The sequence below is a fragment of the Liolophura sinensis genome, chromosome 6 (assembly GCF_032854445.1).
Source record: "Liolophura sinensis isolate JHLJ2023 chromosome 6, CUHK_Ljap_v2, whole genome shotgun sequence".
In the NCBI taxonomy this organism is placed as follows: Eukaryota; Metazoa; Mollusca; class Polyplacophora; order Chitonida; family Chitonidae; genus Liolophura; species Liolophura sinensis.
The window spans coordinates 78,331,517-78,340,083 of NC_088300.1; the positions used below are offsets into that span (position 1 = coordinate 78,331,517).

At 38.5% G+C, this 8,567-nt stretch overlaps 2 non-coding genes across 2 annotated transcripts; both read left to right on the forward strand.

Annotated features, from left to right (window-relative positions):
• Positions 1 to 1,501: 1,501 nt before the first annotated feature.
• Positions 1,502 to 1,573, forward strand: Trnac-gca (transfer RNA cysteine (anticodon GCA)). The gene has a single exon. It is a non-coding gene; the product is annotated as a tRNA-Cys (tRNA).
• Positions 1,574 to 2,166: 593 nt separating this feature from the next.
• On the forward strand, positions 2,167 to 2,238 carry Trnac-gca (transfer RNA cysteine (anticodon GCA)). The gene has a single exon. It is a non-coding gene; the product is annotated as a tRNA-Cys (tRNA).
• The last annotated feature ends 6,329 nt before the right edge of the window (positions 2,239 to 8,567 follow it).

Consider the following 8,567-nt stretch of genomic DNA (forward strand, 5'->3'; position numbering starts at 1 on the left):
ATTATTGACACAGTGCTCAGACACACTCCGATGAGTGTTCGAGATTTGAATGTATGCTGCTCTTCGAGTATCCAGTTCGAGATGCTAACTGTGTTTTCTTTTTTTAAACATTGTCTTGACTATCTGTACTAGACTAGCGATATGGGTACGGAAGGTTTTGTGGCTTGCTTACAAGCGGATTATGTGTGTAAAAAAAATTGTCAAACCTCTTGTTTACAGTAAAGTTATAGAAGCACACGTTTACCACAACTACATGAGTCAGATATCCGACTTCATTACAAAATAGATCAAATACAATCCATTTGTTAAAACAAATGACACAGTTGATGTACAGGTGCTATTATAAACACATGCCGTCTGTATGATCAGGCAATTGTGGTAACATATGTATGTGCGTGATATATGTGTATAATTCCCAGATGTATATGTTTTGATATATTGCTTTTCCACGACTATCTTATATATTTAATATTCTTATCTTTTAAACCACGATTTTGGATATGCGCAATCCTGTATTTCTGTGTGAACGGAAATAAATATTTCTTCAAAAGAAAAAAATAAACTCCACTGCCGATGTACAAGTCTCAAGTTCAAACCCGTATGCCCCCTACTGCATATGCACCATTTTACAGCTATTTTTTATCGAATTTTTCACCTGAAACCGGCTTTTCTCTCCAGACACAGCTTTACACCTGTACAGGAATGATTAAAATACAGGTATATTCCAATGTTATCTAAAATACATACACCGTTAAGAATGAAGCATTTCTCTGATCTAAACAGCATACGCTATGCACTGTTTTCTAAGATTATACATCGAAAGAACACTTTAAATTGGGAGGAAATTATTTCAAAACTGTGCTTATTTACTATAATCCGTTCTGACAATGGCCAACAGGTTATACAGACAACAGTTGATTTTGACTTTGAGGAATCTTTTAAAACATATCAAATGCCACAAAACTGATGCTATTTGCATGCTAGATAAAGGTCTAGTTTTGAACGTTTCATGCCGTGGTAAATACATTAGAGATCAGTAGCCAAATTCTTTAAATGATTAATTTTAAGCCGATACTTTGTAATTGGTTCCTGGTATCCAATACAAACTGTAGTAAACAACAATTTGGCAACAAATTTTAATGCTGGATAAAAACACCATTGCCTCCAAATGTTTTATGCTTGCTGAACATGTTTTCAACAGTCAGACATTTTGAATTTTTTGTAGCATATATTATATGAAAGGACACCCCTGAATTGTAAAACCTTTCACTTACGTCGCTAGGTAATACATTTCATGACAAACACCCTCATTTAAATCAGAGCCTTTCCATTAGAATTTATAGCCTTTGAGTTTGAACGTCGTAGATTTCAGCTGGAAATTATATTGTAAATTGACTTTAAGTATCTGGATCAATTAATGCAGCTACCCAAGAAAAGTAGGCAACTAAGAGACAATTTTCTATGGGGGTTTTGTTCCCTTTCACAAACGTATAACGTATGAGGGGGTATAGCTCAGTGGTAGAGCATTCGACTGCAGATCGAGAGGTCTCCGGTTCAATCCCGGATGCCCCCTGCTGACATGTTCACTACCTTAGACCTTTTCATTAGAGGGAATATGTGTTGATCGTTTTTAACGCATGAAACCGGCATTTCCCTCTAGGCACAACTTTAAAACTGTACAGGATTGACTAAAAAGGGATATTGTAATAATAAATGTTATCTAAAATACATGTTCAGTTTAGAATTACCCGCAGCATTTGTCTGACCTAAACAGTGTTTTCTAAAACTATACCTGCAAAGCACACTTTAACTTAGGAGGAAATTATTTCAAAACTGTACTTATTTACGTAAGAATGTTTAAGCATTTCTGGCAACGGTCAAGCGGTTATACCGACAAGAGTTGATTTTGACTTTGAGGAATCGTTTAAAACATACAGAAAGCAATGCAATTGAAGCCATATATATGCTGGATAAAGGTTTAGGTTTGCCTCGTCTAAAGCCGTGGTATACATCGCAGAGGAGTAGCCATTATTTTTAAATGATTAATTTTAAGCCGATACTTTGTAATTGGTTCCTGGTATCCAATACAAACTGTAGTAAACAACAATTTGGCAACAAATTTTAATGCTGGATAAAAACACCATTGCCTCTGCCATTGACGTATGAGGGGGTATAGCTCAGTGGTAGAGCATTCGACTGCAGATCGAAAGGTCTCCGGTTCAATCCCGGATGCCCCCTGCTGACATGTTTACTACCTTAGACCTTTTCATTAGAGGGAATATGTGTTGATCGTTTTTAACGCGTGAAACCGGCTTTTCCCTCTAGACACAGCTTTAAAACTGTACAGGATTGACTAAAAAGGGATATTGTAATAATAAATGTTATCTAAAATACATATTCAGTTTAGAATTACCCACAGCATTTGTCTGACCTAAACAGCATACGCCGGAGAGTGTGCTAGACGCCGAAGTGAACGGACGTGTCGGTGATTCTCTGCTGTTTACACATTTGTGCAACAACAACGCTTGTTTTTGAGACTTATTTTTGGGGTGAAATTCGTGCCCACAGAGCTTGAATTTGGCCAGTGGTTACTATTTGGTGAAGGGCGAGTGCCCCGTTGGATCAGGTATGTCCAAACCCGTGTCCTTCTCGCCTGTAAACAGGCCAAGCAGAACTTTGACTGTGTCAAGACAGAGCTAATAAGTTTTCAGAGGAATTATTTAAAGGAACACTTCTATCTCCGCGTGTCAACAGTGGCTGGGCATAATGCCCTAGTGAGTAAATCCAATGTTGTTATAAATGGAACGACATGGTCTATTATGCCAGCGTCGTCAGTTTACCTGAATCTGACGGCCCACTGGGCACCGGATGAAATGTCAGATGACACTATCGATGCAGCTTTGATACCCTAAGGTGAATGCCTGGGTGTGACGAAACCCAGATTTTCAGACCCGGAGCTCTCACATGTTCGGACAGGTATTAGGATTTACAGATTTAGGTGTCACAAAGTTCGCTATGTACCAAATTTTAATAACTTCGGTGTTGACATTGTGATGTTTACCTACCCCGGGCAAACCTATGAATGTCGGAAGTGTGGCCAAAAATCACACAAGGCGGCAGAGTGTAGGGCACTGCGACGGTTCCTCTCCCTCCCACCCCCATGAGAATCCTGATACAGAGAAGGACTGTACAGATCCATGCCGAATGTGTAACTCAGGGCTTCATACGGTCAGTGACTCTTGTGCGAGAGCAATGTCGTACGCGGCGCGGGTTAAGGGGAACCTACCGACTATGCGCCAGTATAATAGGAAAACAAGATGACGTTGATGTTGACGTCAGCGACGATGATGACCCATTCAACCCACCTGCCATGAAACGAAGCGACGAGAACGAAGACGAAATCGACGGGAATGGGGACGACAGCGCCGATGATGACGTCAGCGACGACAGCGAGTCTGACAAGGAGATGGACGACCGGGGGAATACTAAGAACACCGACGAAGTGGATGTTGGTGATAATGAAACGTCATCAGCTATCCCGAGGGTGAAGAATGTGGTTGTGGCTGACGTGCACGTTCCCGACGTGCGTTCACCAGTCCCAGTCGAGGAAAAAACGAGCTAAGTTGGACAATGGCAGTACAGCCGAAGAGGCAGCGTCATCTGTCCCGCCCAGTTCCCGTCCTACTGATTATGACGGTGTTGATGCCGATCAGTCGTCAGACTGTATGACGCCGACTCCATCTCAGGAGGGGGACACCATGCTTCTGGAATACAGGAAAAGAAAATCGCTTGCTTCTCGTGCGAGGCAGCGAATGAAAAGAGACAAATGAGTTGTAGCGTAATTAGGACTCTCTTATTTGACCACAATGGGTATGTACGCTCTACCTTTACTTATTTGTATAATGAGCTTAAATAATATTCGTTTTGGGACTTTAAACATTAATGGTTTACGGGATCCGTCTAAACAAGAACATGTCAAGCAATTTGTTTTCGATAAAGGAATTGATGTACTATTCTTACAGGAAACACACTTCGAAAACTATAATGACACTAATTATTTGCAAATCTCGGCCAGGTGGGCGTATGGGTCAAATCGAAGTTGTGGGGTGGGAATAGTTATTAGGTATACGGTAGATTGCATTATACGGAAAATACAGAGGTGCCCTAACGATCGGTACATAAGCCTTAGGGTTGAACTCAACAACATTGCTTTAAACCTTGTTTGTATATATGCCCCTAATAATCCAAAGGAAAGAAAAGAGTTTATTTCTAATTTAGATAATGTGATGCAGGTCAGTGAGTTGGTCATTATGAGTGGGGATTTTAATTGTGTCGAGAGCATTGAATTAGATAGAGCTGGCTGTGCCAGTAATGGAAGGAATGATGGAGTGGACGAAATTAATAATTTGAAAAGAAATTTTGGTATTTGTGATATTTTTAGGAAACTGCATCCGAATAAGAATTGTTACACGTGGTCTAGGCGCCAGTGTGCCAGTAGATTATATCCCTAACGCTGTGTTTAAGTATGTAACCCAGTGTGATGCTGTACATGTGTCCTTTTCTGATCAGTCGTGTTTGTTTATTGATATCTCTTTTGAAGATGTCATTTCATAGGGGCCGTTCTACTGGAAGTGTGATACTTCTGTGTTAAATGACACGGAGCTTGTTGATAATATTAAATCCGTCTTCTATGATATTTTCTCTGTCTGTACAACTGGTCATGCAGATCTAATAGACAGATGGGAGACATTTAAAAGGGAATGTAAAGACAGAATTCGGAGTTACTGTAAGGAGAAATCTATGAACAAAAAACGTGATTTGTTGGAACTTGAACAAGAATTAAATGCGTTAAAATCTAGTCCAATCATTAACTGTGAGCGTGTTGACAATGTGAAAAAGACTAAATGCCCTTTATAAGTCGAATCATGCGGGAGCGGTTATCCGTGCTAAAGCTGTTCATTTTGATCAGGGAGAAAAACCAATGAAATATTTCATTAAACGAGAAGTTGGTAGGGGCAGAAAGAAGATGACCAAAAGTATTACTTGTCATAGTGATTCTTCAATATCCCATGAATCTCAGGAAGGTATTGCTAAGTGTATAAGGTCGTATTATATGAAATTGCATACTGAACAAGATACTGACTCCTCCATTCAAGATGAGTTCTTGTCATCGCTTCCGATGTTAAATGAAGATTGTAAAACTGCCTGCGAAGGCCTTTTGACTGAACAGGAGTTGTTTTTTGCAGTAAAAAATATGTCTAAAAGGCGTTCGCCGGGATGCGACGGTTTGCCAGCAGAGTTTTACGTACAATTTTGGCCCCTGTTTTCGGGTGTGTTTACGGATGTAGTTAATTACTGTTTTAACTTGGGTAGATTAAGTAATTCACAGCGTTCTGGGTTAATCACACTATTATGTAAGGATCCCGACAATGCCGAAAGAATAAAAAAAATGGAGGCGAATTACCTTACTAAATGTAGATTATACGATTGTTTCTAAAGCTTTGTGCAATCGGTTAAAAAATGTGATCGATACAATTGTACTTCAGAATCAGACATGTGGAATACCAGGCCGAAGTATTTTTGACAACCTTCACTTATTACGAAATACATATGATCATGTTGAACAAAAAGATTTAAAAGGATGCTTTCTTAACTTAGACTAGGAGAAAGCCTTTGACAGAATAGACCGGTCATTTTTGTTCAAATGTTTAGAGAAATTTAACTTCGGACCCGACTTTTGTAAGTAGGTACAATTATTATATACTGACATTACAAGTAGTGTTATTGTGAACAGGCACATAACAGAAGAATTTAAACTGAGTTGAGGTGTCCGACAGGGTTGTTCTTTGTCACCATTATTGTATGTGTTGTCCTCAGAGCCCTTTATAGCGGCCATTAGAAACAATGACGAAATTAATGGTGTACGGTTACCCGGCACAAACAAGGAAACAAGAGTGTCGGCATTTACAGATGATACGACTGCAATTTTATCTGAAGAGAGTTCTGTTCCGCATGTAATTAAAATAGCAGAAAGTTATGGAAAAGCCTCAGGAGCAAAACTCAACTTGTTGAAAAGCACGGTTCTTCCCATTGGTAACTGGGACGAAACTAACGTGCACAGTGGTGGGCTTAACATCACTTAAACTCAAAGATTTGTGGGGTATTTTTTGGACCAGATGAAACAGAACTCAATTCTGAGCGTGTTTTAAGTAAGGTAAAGAAACATGTATCAGCATGGAATGGAAGATATTTGACCCTACGGGTGAGGTCTGTCTTAATTAATACAGTTGCTTTAGCTGTCTTTTGGTTTTCTTCACAGTGTACTCTGTTGCCGCCTAAATGTGTCAATCAATGTTCCCAAACTGTGTTCAGATTTTTGTGGGATAACAAGTCCGAAAGTTTGAAGAGAGTTGTCGTACATAATAAAATAGGGAATGGAGGTCTAAACGTACATAATATAGAATGTAAAATAAAAGCACTTGTTACTCGGCATGTTTTAAAATTAATTCATGGAACAACAGCGGAATGGAAATACTTTGCCGTCTATTGGTTGGGTTTACCCTTAAGGTATGTTTGTCGTGAATTCTGTCGTTCCAGTGTTCCACATTCTGAAAACATTCCACCTTTTTATAGACTGGCCTTGAGGGCCTAGAGAGAATTTACCCCATGGGTACAGCAACCTGTAACATTGTGTTCAAGCAGCTGTATTTATGAATATTTTGTAACAAAAAAACTCCATTGTCCAAGAGCAATGGTGTCTATGCCGCATTTGGACTGTTTTAGAACATGGAAAACTGTTTTTCATCAATTCTTAGATTACAATTTGGTCAACTTCACTTACAAGTTGGTTCATGACATTTTGCCCGTTAAAGAAAAACTTCTTAGGAGAAATGTAGCCACCGATGACTTGTATGTTTTTTGCTCCCTGTCTGAAACTCGGCAACATCTGTTTGTACAATGTAAGATCGTTGAGGATGTGTTTAATGACTTTAACCGGATATTTGTTTTGTTTGCGAACTACCAACCAAATATGGACTCAGAAACATTAATTTACAAGGTATTCAATTCCACCTTTAACCAGGAAGTTAGAGGGGAGATGGTGTATGTCATATGTGTTCTTCAGTTTAGTATTTGGTGTGACATAATATTTCAGAAAAAGAACAGCGATGCTGTTGCCATTGTTAAGGCTGCCAAAGGAAAAATTAAAACCCTTATTCATGTTGACTTTTTTCGACCAGACCTTCCCACGTACGGCCGGAGACATTAAGGAATGATAAATTAGTGTATTTATTGAAATGAGCAGCTAATGTGCAATTGTTCTATTCACAAAGCAGTCATCTTTTCTGTGATATTTTATTTTAATTAAGACTGCTTTGTGATTTCAAAAGTTTGTGATAGCCGGGTATTGTTAAATCTTGTGTATTTGAAGACAATTTGGGAATACATTCAACAATTTTCAAAAAAAAAACAAAAAAAGACAGCATACGCTATACACCGATTTCTAAGATTATACGTGCAAAACAATCTTTAACTTAGAAAGAAATAATTTCAAAACTGGACTTATTTTACGCAGTAATGTTTAAACATTTCTGGCAATGGCCAAGAGGTTATACGGACAAGAGTTGATTTTGACTTCGAGGAATCATTTAAAACGTATGCAATGCAATAAAATTGATGGCATATGTGTGCTGGATAAAGGTCTAGTTTTGCTTCAGTGGTAGAGAATTCTACTGCTGATCCAGAGGTCTCTCTTTCAATCGCGAAAGCCCCCTACTGCAGATTCACTATTTTACACCTTGTCATTAGAGGGAATATTTTTTAGCGTTTTTATCGCTTGATACATTTCGTACATTTCTCTGATCTAAACAGCATACGCTATATACCGATTTCTAAGATTATACATGCAAAGCAAACTCTAACTTGGGGGGAAATTATTTCAAAACTGTAATTATTTTACGTAATAATGTTTAAACATTTCTGGCAACAGTCAAGAGGTTGTACCGACAAGAGTTGATTCTGACTTTGAGGAATCGTTTAAAACATACAGAAAGCAATGCAATTGAAGCCATGTATATGCTGGATAAAGGTTTAGGTTTGCCTCGTCTAAAGCCGTGGTATATACATCGCAGAGGAGTAACCAATATTTTTAAATGATTAAGTTTAAGCCGATACTTTGTAATTGGTTCCTGGTATCCAATACAAACTGTAGTAAACAACAATTGGGCAACAAATTTTAATGCTGGATAAAACGCCATTGTCTCCAAGTGTTTTATGCTTGCTGAACATGTTTTCAGCGGTCAGACATTTTGAATTTTCCGTTGCATATAACATATGAAATGACACGCATGATTTGTAAAACCTTTCACTTACGTCGCTAGGTAATAGATTTCAAGACAAACACCCTCATTTAAATCAGAGCCTTTCTATTAAAATTTATAGCCTTTGAGTTTGAACGTCGTAGATTTCAGCTGGAAATTATATTGTAAATTGATCATCCGTATCTGGATCAATTAATGCAGCTACCCGAGAAAAGTAGCCAAGTTGAGACAATTTTCTATCGGGGTTTT